Below are 17088 nucleotides of genomic sequence, written 5' to 3' on the forward strand. Positions count from 1 at the left end.
TGGTATAAATGACAGCATAATTTAGCTCACATGATTAAGGTATATAAATATGATGTAAGTGGGAAAAGCCAAAGGTAGCTACATAGAAGTATTTTCCCATAGTTGTATACTATATGTACACAGGATATTATAGTAGAATGTCACTTCAAATTTTTGGGTTTCCTTTGGTATAACTCCAAAGCAGCTTGTCAATTTTATATCTATTAATGAAATACACTGGGTCTGATTTTCCACTCACTTCTTCTATGAAAATGTCCTACACAGTGTGATGGAAAGATAACCCTTCTATACAGTTTTGAACCATTGTAAATAATCTACAACTGAATTCAATTCCTGATATAGAATTCTACAAGAAAGGTTAAACAAGTCTATGGAAAATATATCTATTATATTCTATAGAAGCTGGCTAAAGTTTATATAACCATATTGTTTTCATTCCTGTTATATTCTATAGGTCTTTTCCATTAGTGTAATGTGGGTGTAAGACAGAAGGAACTCTATTACATTCAGTAGCATGACCCTGGAGTAAATCAAATGTAAATTTGAGCAGAATCGTGCCTCTTGCAAAATTCCTTAGGAACGTTATAATTATATAGAATAAGTATAATTCCTGAATATACCTACACTCTGGAAAGCACTATGTAATACACTTGTACCCAGTTATTGGCATTAAGCACATATCATAGCTCTATCTACCCAAATTACCAGTAAGACTACACTGAGAAGTTCACCATTAAGTATATAGAGATATCACACAGACTTTAACTTTGACTGTGACAACTTAATTTTTGAGTATTGAAAGTATGGCTTCTGTAGTCATAACCAGATTATTTTCTTATGACTGATTATGATATTGTTTCTATCGCTGACAGAGACAGGAGGATTAAAAGGATAATTGTTGTTTGTTTGTTTTTTGTTTGAATTAATTATAAAGTAGAAAACAAATGAATGATGAATTGTTAACCATTTTTAACTTACTCCATTTACCAACTACTCACTGAGCAGCAAATCCCGTTCTCTTGGCTGCTCCACAGCTGTGGTGATCTGCCCACAGGATAACTCTTCTGACTCTGTTGATTGGTAGGAGTGCAGGAGCTGGTTAGAATATGCAGATAGTCTGCAACCTCTCCATGCCACAGTGAACTTCTCTGGGGCTCCCTATGTTTCCCTGCAGACTCAAATTTTGGTGGGTGGATAAGGCAGGTTGGGAGACAAAGAGGGATTGGAACTGACAGAATCAATCCATCTATATTCTTATATGGGCCCCTTTACCATGATAAACTAGTACCAACGTGGAGTATCCTGCTACTTCCTCCCTCAGAGTAGAGTCATAACCGCAGCTCTCCACTGACACTCCAGGGATTGAGTAGGAGAATTATGTCCTATTGTATGTTCTCCAGTTCTGCCATCAAGACCAGTTATTGACGTACGGAGCTGAAAAAACCTGTACTCCTTACAAAGAACGATCTCATACTGAAAACAAAGACAGTTGCTTTGCCTAAGTAAGGACAGTAGGTTTTGGCCTTTCAGCATTAGACTATATAGAAGTCCCAAGAAAGGACTTTATCTGAAAGTGTTAGATAGGGTAATGGTCTTACACAATTTAGGGTTGGCAGTTAGAGCTGGGATTATGGTAACAGTGCAAATGTGGAGTAAACAGTAGGATGTTGATTGTCCATGGGTGCTAAAGATGCAGCTTCAAACTTACATACATGCACAAAAGGAACCAGAATCTGATAATAAATTATTAAACAGTTCTAGGGTATCATTCTGACAACAAAATGTCTGCCTTATCGTGTCATGGTGTTGCAACATAATATTGCCTAAGGATCTTCACCTAGAAGAGCAGCCACTTCTGCATAACCATTCCTTACCCCATTCTCTAGGGGGCTGTCTGGAAATGAGTTTTGTGGGATAAGTAGTGTCCCTACACAATGCAGATACCAGAGGTAAATCCATCCAACACTGAATGAAGCCTGACGCAGAGGCACAAGATTTGGTTGGCTTCACATCCTAATATCACCACCAACAGGAAATTAGCTGGACGCAATTCCATGAAATGAAGCTCTCCTAGATTTTCTCTCTCCCAGGGCTCCTTCCCCTAGGTTTTAAGTGAGAGGGATTTTCTGAGTGGATTGTCCCTGTGAAAGAGCAAGCTGTGACTGGGAAGTAGGAAAGAGCCTCTGGGAAGAAAAGACCATGCTTTTTAACAATGTGGACTTGTTCTCTCTCTTGTTAGGTCCTTGAGAAGTGTAGAGATGGGCTATCTTTTTTCACCAAGATTGCCAGACTAGAAGAGTGTGGTTTCACTGAAAAACAGAAATGGAAGCCATATGGGAGATTTGTACTTACCTGAAGAATGGTGTTATACAGACCAGGTGTTATACAGACCAGGCTTGCTCCATTCAAAAAATGGGAAGGGGAAGTTCTGTCTCTCAATTACCTCTTTACAAAGCATGCTGGGGAAAGAATGAGTCTCTAGCGCATGCTTATCTACCTCCCAAGGTTTGAAAGCACATAAACCAAGATAGGAGGTGCTGCTGATTAAAGGGTCCTAGGAGAACAAAACTCAAGGGGTGTAGAGAAAGCAGTATGGAAGGTCCCTTCTCTTTGAAGGCTGGTTAACTATATGTTGCAGAAGACTTTAGAGACAAGCTCACTAAGCATTTTGGGGTCTGGGTATATGAAAATGAATGTGTCTGCTGGTGCACTGAACTCCTTAGGTCTTAAGAAAGCGACTAATCTCTGTTTTCATTTATCCCACCATTTCTGTAGGAAGCAAGGCATCCTGATTCACTGCTGTGGTTATCCCCACACTGTGTGACTGCAGTAAAACAATGTGAATATTTTTTGTTGGCTCACTATCCCCCTTTAAAATCTCTCATGTGTGAATGCAGGAGTATCCACAAGTGTAAAGCAGTTCTGTCCTTTAATTGTGGCTGAACTTGAAGGATACAATTTGAGCAACTTTTATATTTTTATATATGTTTTTGTCAATTGGCTCTTAAGAGGAGTCCTTCAAAACTGTATATGGAACCTGCTGGTGAGTTCATGTTAGAGGTTCCCATCTGTGGTCAATCCACAGAGGGTATGAGTCTGTCACAGAACAAGCTAAGGAACTTTAGCTCAAGTTGTAGCAGCTCATGATTTTAGGTCTGGTTCAATCCTTGCTGTGTCAACTAACATGGTGGCTACCACAAAAGACTTATGTCAAAGAGTATAAATAATGTTTTGCTTCTCGGTGCTGCTGTATTTCCCTTGATAGTTTCTTTTAAAGCAAATCAAAATGCTTTAGTAACTGGAATTGCTGAAGCTCTCCAAACTGTGGATCATCCCATGTATCTCTCTTCTTAGTTTCTGATCTCTGAATTTTAATTTATTTTGACGCTGAGAAACCTAATGGTACCATGGGCTAGCTCCTTAGTTAGTGTCAACTGGCCTATCTTAGTCAGTGTCAATGGACATAGGCTGATTTACACTGGCTGAAGATATGGCTATGTATCTTGAATTGTGACTACTTCAATTGCTGTACAATGCTTTAAAAAAGTTTACTCAGTGACATAGCACTGAAAAATCTCTTTGTTTCCTAATAATCTTCATCACACACTTCCATACCACTATTATTTGAACAAGATGGCAGCAATGTTTAAACAAGAGCAGTTATACAGCGCAGTTACTTGCATTTATTATCCTTTTGGTAAGTGCATACCTAGTAAAAATCCACAGTGTTCTCTGTTCCCAGAGATTCCCTCGATTAGGCAGCCCAGGATAATGATTTTGCAGAAGCAATTTTGTCTATATATGGCACAAATTGTGTCAATCTTCTTTTCATTAGAGTAATCTCTTTCTAGAGAAGTAGCTGTGTTGGTTGACTGGCTGAGAGTCTCTATTTGTAGCACGAAGCCCTGGTACTTTAATCTATTTCTTTTTAGATTAGACATAATGGGTCAACTTCACTTTTTAGTGGAGCTATATCTGTGTTGAATTTCGCCCACTGAATCCAAACACATGTAATCAAGAGATTTAATATATCTTGCGGCATAAAATCTGAGGCCAATACTACATTTTTGTCTTCAAGGATTATTTTTGGAGCTTTCATCTAAAAAAAAAAATCTTCAGGTTTCCCTTGTGTTTGTTTGTTATGAACAAATAGTATAACAGCACCTCACTTTTGGGCTATCTTTGTCAAAAGGCATATTTGAAGTTGTGAAATTTGTGCATATTGGCTATCCTAGGTGCATATTCCCTGCTTCTTTAAATTGTAGATGGCGTCTAAATATTAGATTAGCAAAACAGATCCATAGATACAGAGCTATACAAACTTTAAAGGGTAAATGAAAGACAGGGATTAGTTACAACTTTGAAAAGGGCTTAATATTTACTCCAGGATAATATGCAGCACAGAATAAACTGACAAGATAATGTGAAATGAGTAAAATGCAAAAGTAATCAGAAAGAGATAACACTGTAGTACAAAAAAAAAAAAGCTTCAGAAAGCTCATTCAAAATGTGTGTAATTAAAGGGATTCAGAATACCAAGTGTGAGCTCAAACCTGACTGGAAGAAAATTGCTCTGGGGAACCCTAGGGTACAGAACTTGACCATGGAGTAGAGCTCATTCCACACCTTTTATGATATGTATATATAAATTTTAGGGTTGGCCCAGGTCTCACTGAAAAAAAATCACTCTGGGGGGCCCCCACGGGTAGAATCTGGAAGGGCAGCACTGCCTGCATTTTTTAATAAGAACTTGAAGAAAAAAGATTTACACAAAGGCCAGAGTGTCTGTGTGGAAATCTCAGTCATGGGACCTCTCAGTACAGAAACTGTTGGTGAAGCTTGTTCTGCATATTAAATGGAAGCATGAAAAAACAATTTTCCTAGAGATCAGAGCCTCTCGAGCAGGAAAATCCAGAATGCAAGACCATGGCTACTGACCAGGCTAAACTAAAAAGTAATACTTTCCTATTATATAGTGAGGATGGCTATCGTATATATAGCACTTTTCATCAGTAGATGTCAAAGAGCTTTACAAAGGAGGTCAGTATCATTATTCCCACTTTACAGATGGAGAAACTGAGGCACAAATTTCTGTGACTTGCCCAAGGTCACCAAGTGGTAGAGGCAGGAATGGACACCTCCACCCAAAAAAAAAAAAAGCAGGACAAAGTGAAAAGCCAGGAGTGCCTGCTGAATGATGTGAGATGATTTTGCTGCAGATCACGAGAGTTTCCGTGGGTCTCGTTTTCCCTTTCTCAGGGCTAATCTGCATGAAAGGCTTGAGTTCACTATTGCTTCTAGCTAAAAGATCTTAGATCAAGGAATAGAGAAAATAGAGGAATAATTCAATCCCAGCTCTTGGTCCAAGACAGCCCTGTCATATTTGTACAGGGAGGGTAGCATTAGAAGAGGATAGAAAGCCCTCTCCTCTTCTTTGTCAAGGTACTCCTCTCCTTCCTCTTTGATGATAGCCCATTGATTTGATTCTACATGTGGAGGAAGGCTGGCATGAGGATTTATAGAAGGCTGGGGACTCAATAAGAGGTCTTGTGAAGATAAGAGGACAAGGTGGAAACAAACCCAGTGAGGAGAGGTCTACAAGGGACACTTGCATACCCAGCCTGATGGTTCTTTCACCAGGTCACTTGGCCACTGGCTTCTGCAAGTGACCAGTCAGCAAGAGTTATAAAAAATCAGGACAAAATACTGCCAGCTGGGAAAGACTGTGAAAGCATGGACATGTCTGGTTTCCAAGGACACACAATCACCCAGCCTGCTGCTTAATGATGTTTGCATCAGTGTGATCTGTAAAAAGTGGGTCAGTCTCCCATAGTGCCTCAGCAGGACAGAGTATGTAAGGAAATGCACTCTGGGATGTCCTGCACAGACAGTTCTGTTGGGAATGGAGCTAGCCAGATGGGTTTCATAAACATGGATACCATTCCCCTAGGTGCACTGCAAAAATGTATGCTGACCTGGTTACAGACAGGCAACCATGTGTCACAATAGGCAGTCCCTGATAAAGATTAAGTGCTGCTTCTCAGTTTACACAATGCAGTGTGTGGACACCATCCATTTAGAGAGAGAGAGCCATACCATCATCTGGTTACCAACTCCATGGCAGTGTGAATAGAACTCAATACAGCATCAGCATGAAGACAAAAGAGGCAAAAATGTGGCCATTCTAGAAAACAGTGGATGTTTTTAGCAATACATATAAAAATGAAGGATAATGCTGATAAAAATCAGCACACTATACGAGCAAGCCTTACTTCCTAAATAGATTTTTAAAGAGCTTTCATAAATAGGTGTCATATCGAAATAGTACATATTAAAAATAATAAGAATGTTAAGATAATTATATTTTCCAGCCAATGGGGAGTTCACATTTAGAAAGAGATACTGTGCAACCTGTCGATTAACCTGATAATATTTGGATATCTGCCTGTTTCTGTTGCATTGTGAATGATCTGCAGATGTGAGGAAGTAAAGTGAGGCATATATGACTCTATGGGAGCAGAGCATTTAAATTAAAGTGATGTAAAAATTTCACCCTCAAAGCCCTCCAATCATGTAAGGCAGGCAAAAAATATCCACATTTTCCAAATGGAGAAACTGAAATGGAGATTAAGTGACATTTAATCTCAGTATTTTATCCAGTGAAGAACTCACTAGTTTCTCTCTCCTTGAAGTTATCCTGTGATCCTTTTCAACCATAGCTGCACTCTCTGCAGACATCTTCAGTGAGCTTCCGACCGTGATTCCTAAATCTGGTTCCTCAGAGAACCCAAGTGATTTAGAGATCTTCTGCATATAAGTGTTCTGAGTATACTTGCTCCTGTGTACTACAATTCAATTGTCTAAGTGAAAATTCATCTATCATCTTGCTGTCCTGGCTCCAATGTATACAAATCTATCTAGAATTGCTCATGATTCTTACAAAGATCTGTGCATTTTGTACGGATTATTGATATGGAGATGACATTAGTCTGCCAATCAGGAAGCTCCAGTTGTGGCCAGCATCCTAATGCCATGTCACAGAATAGATATAGCATATGTTCAGTGGCAAACTGGATTAATAATACTAGCAGAATAATTTATTTAATAAATTCCATAATATTATTTTGAATAAATTAGTTAACCAACATTTCATTTCTTTATTGTTTAGGCTAAGGGAACTGAATGACTCTAGAATGGCATGGAGCACAAACAAAGGAATTGGCTAGCGGGTATATTCTAAAACAGATCCAGTTTGTAAAGCAACTGAGGAAATTAGTAAAATGGGAAGGTTTCTTAACGCTTTGAGTCAGGCCACAGGGCCCAGTCCAGAAAGCCTCTCTCAGCTGAAATTTGACTTCAGTGGGAATTTGGAAGAATAAGTGCTGGGAGATTTGATGATTCTCATAAAAAGGGTTGAAATGCTAGAAGGAACTTAATGTTATGATAACTGTTTAATACATAATCTCCTTTATTTTGGACAAGTCCAGGACCTCTTTCCCTCAATTTCCCTTTTAGCAAAGTAGGGACAATACTTAACTGCCAAATAAGGCCATTGTAAAGATTAATTAAATAATGGGCCTTACTTATTCTCAGCTGTCAGAATCCAGAGTGAGAGCCCCCAATGTCAGAAAGTCTCTGTGGAACAGAAGTAGTATGGCAAAGCATGTTGTCTGCACTGTCAAATTTCCTAGTGGTTGGGAGGAAAGGCTGTAGCCAGCCACTGGAACCCAGAAAATTGACTGCAGTGAGGTTGCATGCATGTGAGAGTAGAGTTTATTCTACTATTTGTATTTTCAGAACTAAGGTTGTATATTTCTAATGGGTATAAAAAAACCCAAGTTGTGAAAGCTTAGTGGCTTCCAGATATATGTTTAAAAATTGCTTACAATGTTAATTTCACAGTAACTGGAGAATTAAGAACATAAGGGATTTCATGCCACATTTGTACATTTTGGCAGTAATCTAAATAAACATGTAATGACCTCATTACTTATAAATTATTAATGCCCCTATTCTAATTCATATTTGCCATAGATACAAAATCTAACACAAGATTTATGGTTTTGGTATTACAGATTAGGAGGCTGTGTTGTGTATTTTACTGTTCTTGAAAGACTTCCAATCTTGTGCTAGTAGTTGATAATAGCAACTCCAGTAATTAAAAGAACATCTTGCAATCTTGTTATAGAGCAAGAAGCATTGTACAACACTATTGAAACAATCTTTCCTCTGGGGTTATGCATGCAGACAATACTAGATAAAACTTCAGTTCTTTATAAATTATATCATGGAATGCCCTAAACACTTGTGGCCAGTATTTTAAAAATAATGTTTTTTTTCTTTCCTTTGAGCCTTAAATCTACATTTGAAGTGTATTTACTTCTGCAGTTTTGCACTACAACATCCTGTATTAATGATCATTAAATGACATTAAGCTGCATTTATATTTTTGTAGCCATTTACATTCTTTCAGTTAATGAATAAATTCATCAAAAGAAAACCATGTCCTAATATAGCCAAAGCTCAATAAATTGTATTCCAAATCCTAGAACACTCACATACCCTTATTAAATATTATAGTTTCACCAACCAAAAAGAGTGCCAATTTTGCTGGACAATTTTGCTTTTTACCCACTGAATTGGCAGATACTGGCTATAGTGCAGTAGCTACATAAGCACTTTGGTGAAGCAGAAACCAGAAACTTCTGCTGATGCCTTCTAAAGGCTGGAACAGTCAAAATTTTGGTCCAGATCCCCCTCAGCTGTAAAAACACCAGCTATCTCCCACACGCAGATATTTTGCATCACTGCAGTCTGGTTAATTGGAAAGTTGCCAGAACACCCTACTAAATGCAATGACATGGCTACACTAATGGATATAGGAGAATTATAGGGTTTGGTGGCCTGGCTTCTAATTAAGTGAGTGTAGAACCACCTGGTTGGTGTCCCTGGGGGAAGTATGGTAAATAAGTGCTTAGCACTATTAACTCATTGCTGGTTTTATTTGTCATTTTGCAATAATTGCACTGTTTGCATTATTATGATTTAATGTCTCTCTCTACAGGAAGCTAAGATTCTTAGGCAGGGTCCACTATATGTAGGTGGCACTGCAGGAAGCGGATCAGCCATATTTAAGTTATGGAAGGATGGAAAAATACACTTTTCCCATTTTAAATACATTTTAAAACACTGATTGCACTGGTATAGATTGGGAATAATGCATGGAGCTCCACCAGTAGAAACAAGATCATAATTCAGTGCTCTGTGTCACACCGTGCAGCGAGAACTTCAAAATTAAAACGTAAACACTTAGGTTAACCAACATTAATGTTGTAAAACGTAAATGCTGAATTCATGAAATGCAAAGTGAATTGCTATCTGAGCTCTGCCCTCTTTAACGTTCTTAATTACACAATCACAATCACATATCTTGCCTTGTCTCATTTTCTGACTTTTGAGTGTTCAAAATCATCACCTTAATATTATACTAACATAGGTTTTTGAATATTCTATAACTATATGTGTGGGCACATGTGTTTTTGTTAACATTATTGTTGCTGATTTTATATCAAAATAGCTTGTCTTGGCAGTCAGTTTGCCAAGAGGGGGATACTGAAAAACCTACACTATGGTCTGCATCTCAAAAGCTTTTCTTTCTCTATTACTGTTGGTAATAACTTCTGCTTAGAAAGACAGAGTGACACTTGTCTTGTATCAGCCTGAATGATGACATCTGGTGTCTAGCTAAATAACTGCAGTGAAAGTGTATTCTCAATCTCCTTCTGGTCTATTCTGCCATAGGACAATGTAATGAATTTGCCTAGTTACCTGAAGGATCACAGCAAGAAAACTTGTGCGCCCCAGTTTCTGAAATATGAATAACTTCACAGAGCCAGAACCATCTTTGGCTGATGGCAATATATGATACATTTCTATAGTACAATAGAAAATGTGTAATGATGCGTGTAACATCATTGCACTGTTTTTGTTGGGTTTGTTTTGATTTTTTGTCGTTTTTGTTTGTTTGAAGTGCTGAGTATCTGCCATTCCCATTTACTTCAGTGAGAGCTGATATACTGAGAGTTTCTTATATTACTACAACTTGGTTATCACTAGATAATTCCCATAAGGCGTGCACAGGATAGCTCTTCCTCTTGCTAATACTGCATCAGACTGGACATCCTTGCATGAATTCACAGTTCTATAAGAACCAGGGGGTCAACCAATGAAACTAATAGGCAACAGGTTTAAAACAAACAAAAGGCAGTACTTCTTCACACAACACACCATCAACCTGTGGAACTCATTGTCAGGGAATGTGCTGAAGAGCAAAACTATAACGAGATTCAAAAAAGAATTAGATAAGTTCATGGAGGACAGGTTCATCAATGCCTATTAGCCAAGATGGTCAGAGCAGACACCCCCACACTCTGGATGTCCCTTGTCTCTGACTATTAGAAGCTGGGAGTGGATGACAAGGGATGGATCACTAGATGATTGCCTGATCTGTTCATTCCCTCTGAAGCACCTGGCATTGGTCACTTTTGTAAGACGGGATAGTGGGCTAGATGGACTGTTAGTCTGATCTAGTATGGTCGTTCTTATGTTCTAAAGGATACAAGAAGCCTTCACCAACCTTTCCAATGATCAAGTAAGAGCTAAAGAGAAATGCCCACCTACACAAACAGGAAATTCTCTATATCCATTTCCCAAGTGGCAAATACTGCTCCAAAATAGAACAGGGAAGCAGAAGGGTCACAGCCTATACCAGGGGTCTCAAACAAGCTCCCCGCCCCCACCCCCGTTACTTCCTGTCACCGCCAAACTCCCCTCACCCCCTCCGCCCCCCCCCGAGTTATTTTATGTGGCAACTCCCTGGGCGCTGCTCCCCAATGTTTGGGGCTGGATCTCTCCCCTGGCCCCACCTGCCACCCCCACACACCTCCGCCCCAGCCTCACTTGCTGCCCCCTCACTGCCCGGAGCCTGCAGCTCATGCTGACTCCGCTCCGCTCTACCGGCTTCCGGCATCACCTGGTGCCTCAGGGTCCTAGTGCCCCCCTTCACTAAGGCCAGGGCACTGCCCTTCCCCTGCCCTTCTGCCCTAGTCCTGAGCTTCTCCAATGCCCCGAGCCTCTCCAATGCCCCAACCCCTCATCCCCAGCCCCACAGCCCTCACCCCTGCACCCCCTTCTATCCCCAAACTCCATCCCGGAGTCTGCACCCCAGACCCTCTCCCCCATCCAAATTCCTTCCCAGAGCCTTAGGCAGGTGGGGGTGGAGTTTGGGGGGGCAGGTTCTGGGCACCACCAAAATTTCTACAAACCTTCCACCCCTGGAACAGGCAGAGCAGAGGTGGAGTGGTGGTGCAGCCCAGTGCAGTGGGGGTGGCTTTACTGAGTGTATATATTTTATTAAAACTGCTTGGAGGAGGAGGTGGAGAAGAGATGGGGCAGGGCGGGGCCTCATGGAAGGAGTGGAGTGGGGGCGCGGCTAGGGGCAGCGAAGGGGAGTGTCAGTGATGCGGCGCTCGGGCCAATGCACTAGTCCTCATGTGGCCCTCGTGGTCATTTGAGTTTGAGACCCCTGGCCTATACCAACCTCCAGTGTGGAACCAGGCCTGAAGGGGAGCAGGCTGCAGCCCTTTAAAGGTTTGGTACTAGGTGTGCTCCCTCTGGGGAAGAGATGCTCCATGCTGACTTACTATGGACTATGCCTAGCAGGCACCACCTGTGTTTGTAAAGTAGTCCAATTGCTAAAGAGTTCCCAAATCTAAAAGAACAGAAAATTTGCTCTTTGGATCAGTTTTCTGAACCACAGCTACTTCCTCTACTGTTAACTTATTCTTTATTCCTCGCCTTTTCCTAATTTTTTAAATAAACAGTCATATCAGGATCATTGGAGAGAGAATTTTTTTAAAAAATCGCTTAATTAAGACTATTCAGGTATTCATGAAGTACTGAAATATGGCTAATGACTTGAACATGTCACTAAAATGATCATCTGTCCCCAATTAATATTGATGTATTGCAGTTGTGAGGGCTTTTAATGATCGCATTACTGGGAAATTATTGCTGCTCATATAATTTGTCCTTATAATCATGTATTTATCATAGATACAAAAGACAAGTTCCCCAAGAGGCTCATTAAAACTCTTATTCTGCTGATTCTTAATTGGTAGAGAAGACAGTCTTTACTGTTTCTTTTGAAAGAGCAACTGAGTTTTTATCAATACAAGGAGCTTTTTTTTAATTACAATATATACATGCTACACATGCTGTACACTTTATGGGCATGGAATGTAAGACCAACTGTATGTGGTGGAGAAAGGGGGAATGGGTGACCATTTACAGATATCAGGCTGACTTCTGTTCACAAATTGTACTGAATACTAGAAGGGGGAAATAAAAAATTGAAAATGGCGATAAATTCTTCCAATCCAGTTTAAGGCACGGTCCTACAATGTTTAGTCACAAGACTAATTTTTAAGCAAGTAGTCCCACTGAAATGGGACTATTCACCAGATAACTACTCATGTGCGTAAAGGATCAGCCCCCTTCCACCTTCCCTCTCTCTCCCCCCGCCCCGCCCACACACACTAGTGCTACAGGTATCCATAGCATGTCTTCAGTAACATAGATTTCAGATTACTGGATTTTACAGACTCAGAGATTAAATTAGGGCTCCATTACTAAATCTTAGTTGGCCATGCTGCCTCATCCAATTTAATTGCCTGACTACCTCCATAAACAAATTACAGATGAATGTTGTTTCCCCTATATATTTCTATCAGTGAATGAAAAATGTGCATGGCCGCTGAGCACACTTTTTATTATGATTAAAGCTATAGAATCCCAAAATTACAGCCTGATGGCTGTGTAATTTAGCTTGGTATCTATTGGACCCATATCCTTTGCAGCTACAAAGTGTATAAAACCTACAGACTACTATGTATGTAATTCATTGGTGGTTCCTGCAGTCCTAGTGCAGGCAAATTTATTGGTCTCAATAGGTATTCTGCCTATAGGCGGATTGTAGGAACATACACGCCTCTATAGGGGAAGGATTAAGTTGTGAAATCCCAAATCTGTTCACATTAATAAACTCCTTCTAGTAGTTAAACTGTCAAAGGAAAGAGATTATCGACCAAATTCTGTTCTGAGTGAAACTGGTATGAAACTTGAGTAACTCCACTGATTTTAATGTAAATGAGAGCAGAATCTGGTTCTCATTATGTATCTTTGACTCCTTCCCTTCCTTTTATAGGTACCTCACTCATCTAGATTCACCTATGCCATTTTAATGAGGAGACAATTAATGTCTTCCCTGCAGGTTGAGAATTCGGTAAGGACCACTGCTGGCTTAGGGATAGATATAAATGTGTGCATGTGCGAGCATTCTCTCTGACCACGATTGCTTTGACACTGCTGCATAATGAGACTATATTTACCTTGCTCTGTAAGGTCGCTCTTATGAAATATCCAACCTTCCTTAACCCTCAGGTAGATTGTCTGGTGGATAGACTGTGTTGTTGTTTGCCTTGGGTTCTGTGCTTTATTATACAAAGCTCAATTGTTTCTTTAATATAGTTTTAGTTTATTATAAAATACTTTTTTATTATTATGCTTTTCCTTGGGGATGCTTTTCATGTTTATCTATAATTGTGTCTAGGCTCTTCCTCTCTCTTAAGGGACCGAAGGATATTTTCTTACAGAACATCTTCCAGGATGTATAGAACGAGGAATCTTTTCTGTATTGAAATACTTTCTTCTAGGATGAATTAATTACAATATGCCATTTTCTACACACACAGAATAGTTGGCAAATACCATAATTTTCTGGTCTCCCACATTTTTTTTAAGCTTTGGCAATTTGTCTCTTTTTACGAAAACGAAATCTGTCTTGCCTGACAACGATTGTTATGTTTCATTGTTGTGTGATCAACATGGCTGAGATACTCTAGCAATCGCCAATTAAATCATTTAAAGCCTGGCAAAAAAGTTATATAAGATGCTGCAATTTGAGCTCTAAAGAGATGTGGAAAATATTTGTAATGAACCCCAAAGCTAAACAAAGGGTCCATTAATAAAGTGGGAAAGTACTAAGGGAGAAATCCAGCATTTCCTACACAAAGCTGATTAATTAGGCTTTAAAATAATAGAATCATCGAACCATACAGTTAGAAAGACTGCAAGGGTCTTCCAGTCTAACCTCCTGCTAAGATGCAGGATTTCTTGTGTTTAAACTATCCAAGACAGATGGCTGTCCAGACTCCTTTTGAAAACTTCCAGTGAAGGAGCTTCCACAATCTCCCTCGGCCGTCTGTTCCATTGTCCTACTGTTCTTACAATTGGGAAGTTTTTCCTGAGATTTTTCCAGGGGATGGATCACTTGATGATTACCTGCTCTGTTCATGTCCTCTGGGACACCTGGCATTGGCCACTGTCAGAAGACAGGATACTGGGCTAGATGGACCTTTGATCTGGCCCAGTATGGCCGTTCTTATGTACTTATTGTAACCCTTCTGCCCGATGGAGCCAGCAGCAACCAGCGTAGGTTTCAATATCAAGAGGCTCCTTTCCATTGATACAACACAGAACCAGCTCGAGCCCCCACCAAGTAACCTGGGAAATTTACACACCACCCTGGGGGCCTCTGAGAGGCAATACTTCCCCATTGCAAGCACAGAGTCTGAGTGTAGAAAAGAATTTTTTAATAAAAGGAGGGAAGTAACTCGGCATTAATTTGAGAAAATACCACAAACATGGTTCATAAACATAAACCGTGAGCAGGACCCACCCCCAAGTAGACTGGGCAGTGTCCTTTTCCCCTTAAGTCCAGCCATCCAAAAGTCTCTTTCATATGCCCAACCCTTCTCTGCACCCACTCACAGTTGCTGTCATTGGTCAGTGCAGACCCAAGAGTTCAGAGGTGCATCTGCAGAGTTCACCACCCCCTACCCCATTGGGGTAAAGAGGCACCTTAATGGCTCCGCTACTCAGGCAGTCACCTTCTGCCGCCACCTGCCTCTCTGCTGTGACCTCTGCACATCAGCTCTTTGCAGGCTAGGCAGAAGCACTGCCCCCATCTCAAATGATTTCAGTTCTCAGTGATTTTTAGCTCTTAACAGACAGGGTACAAACACAGTCCTACCACAACTGATTTCAGCTCTGATTGAACATTTAACATTTAGCATGTAGTCTCCTGGATGGCTGGGGCATCTATCACCCACCCTTCTTACTTTCACAGGGCCCTGGCATTCGAGCTCCTGGCTTAAGGAGGTTACCTCAACTGAGGGTGACCCCCCTCATTTGGGACATGTTAAGCACAGTCCTGATTCCCTGTATCCCCACAATAATTACAACACTGGTAACTATATTTTACTACCTCTGCATTCAGTACTAAGGTGATTTGTAACTCAACACCAGCCACAGTTGATCACTTTCACATCGCTTTATCTGCTGAATATTAGGCAGAGTAGGAGCAAACTGTATTTACATAGATACACCCAAAGTCTCTCCCCTGACAGCTAGCTGGGAGGGGAAGTATTCATTCAGACCCTGCTTACATTGTGTTCTTAAATCTGCTATGATGAACCCATTGCTTCTTGTCCTGCTCTCTGTGGCAAGAGAGAACAACTTTTCTCCATCTATTTTATGGCAGCCTTTCAGTTATTTGAAGACCGCTACCATGTCACCTTGTAATGTCCTCTTTTCCAGATTAAACAGACCCAGTTCCTTCAGTCTTTGCTCATATGGCTTGCATCCATACCTTTGATCATCTTTGTCGCTCAGTTTCTTTACATCCTTTGTATACTTTGGTGAACAAAACTGGACACAGTACTCCAGTGACCTTGGGCCATGTAAAATTAGAATTCCAGTGATTGGGTTTGGGGTATGAGGTATCCCCATCTCTCTGAGCTTCCATCTTGTGCACTAGATTCTGAGCTTTCACTCTAAAATGTCTTTAGCATTTATTGTTACAAAGAAAATCTTCAAAATATTAACAGAGCCACCAATGCAGTGGTGTCTACAGCAAGCCTGAAACAAAAGCTTAGGGCTTGTCTAAATGTGCAGCAAGCCAATGGGTGAATCTACACCATGCCAGCTTGCTAACATAGTGACGTTGCATGTGGACATGGCTAGAGTACAGTGAAAGAGCCAGAGTGTGGGTTGATGTACTACTACTGAAAGTTTAGTAAACCAAGCTGCACCCTGGGACTTTCACTGAGCTGTATCAGTGGCCACACAACACACTACTGCACGGCAACCTGCTGCACTATAGATTCACACCATGGTGTGGTTATTCAGTAACTTGCCATGTAGACAATCCCTTAGAGTGGTCTTCTACCCCATGCCCTCTCATTCAGGTGTTAACTCAGATGCCTATTGATGATACTTGAAATGGCCACATTGTTAACTATTTCACTGCTCAAAGAAAAGAAAGTGAAGATCATTATGTGAAGATCTAGCAATCTATTGCTAGTTTCTGCTCATTTTGGCACCATGAACAGTGGTACTTGGGACAGTAGAACCAATTTCTCCCACTAATCAGAGAATCTCATGAAGGGGGAGCTAAGCGCCAACACCTCAGAGAGACATCCAATCCCCACTGAGGAGGAGCTGAGGAAAGCATGCATAATTATCACTTTAGCATCTGCACAATCTGCTGTAAGTGATGACTCATGTTAGCATCTCAGGTGGGTACAGTTTAGTTCGTGGGCGGAGCTTAGAAGAGTATCACTACTCCCCCATAACTAACACACACACACACCTTGGAGTTGTGTTTCAAGTGGGCCTGAGCTGCTATGAGGGTTGGTTTTCTATTTGGGGGGGGGGGGGAGAGCGGGGGAAGAAGCCAGGTGAATTCTAGCAATTCTGGCTGAGTTTTGCTTTCACATTGGGGTTATTTAGACCTGAAACACAAAAATAAAACACAAAAGATTCAAAGCAATACTGGAAAAATTCACATTAATCTTTTGCCAACTGAAATATTTGAATTTTTGAATATTTGAACCTCCACTGAACAAACAAATGCACTTCCTGAGCCAGAGAACAGAGGCAACATACAACAGGTAGGTAGACAAAGGA

This window comes from Chrysemys picta, chromosome 1 (assembly GCF_011386835.1).
Source record: "Chrysemys picta bellii isolate R12L10 chromosome 1, ASM1138683v2, whole genome shotgun sequence".
NCBI lineage: Eukaryota > Metazoa > Chordata > Testudines > Emydidae > Chrysemys > Chrysemys picta.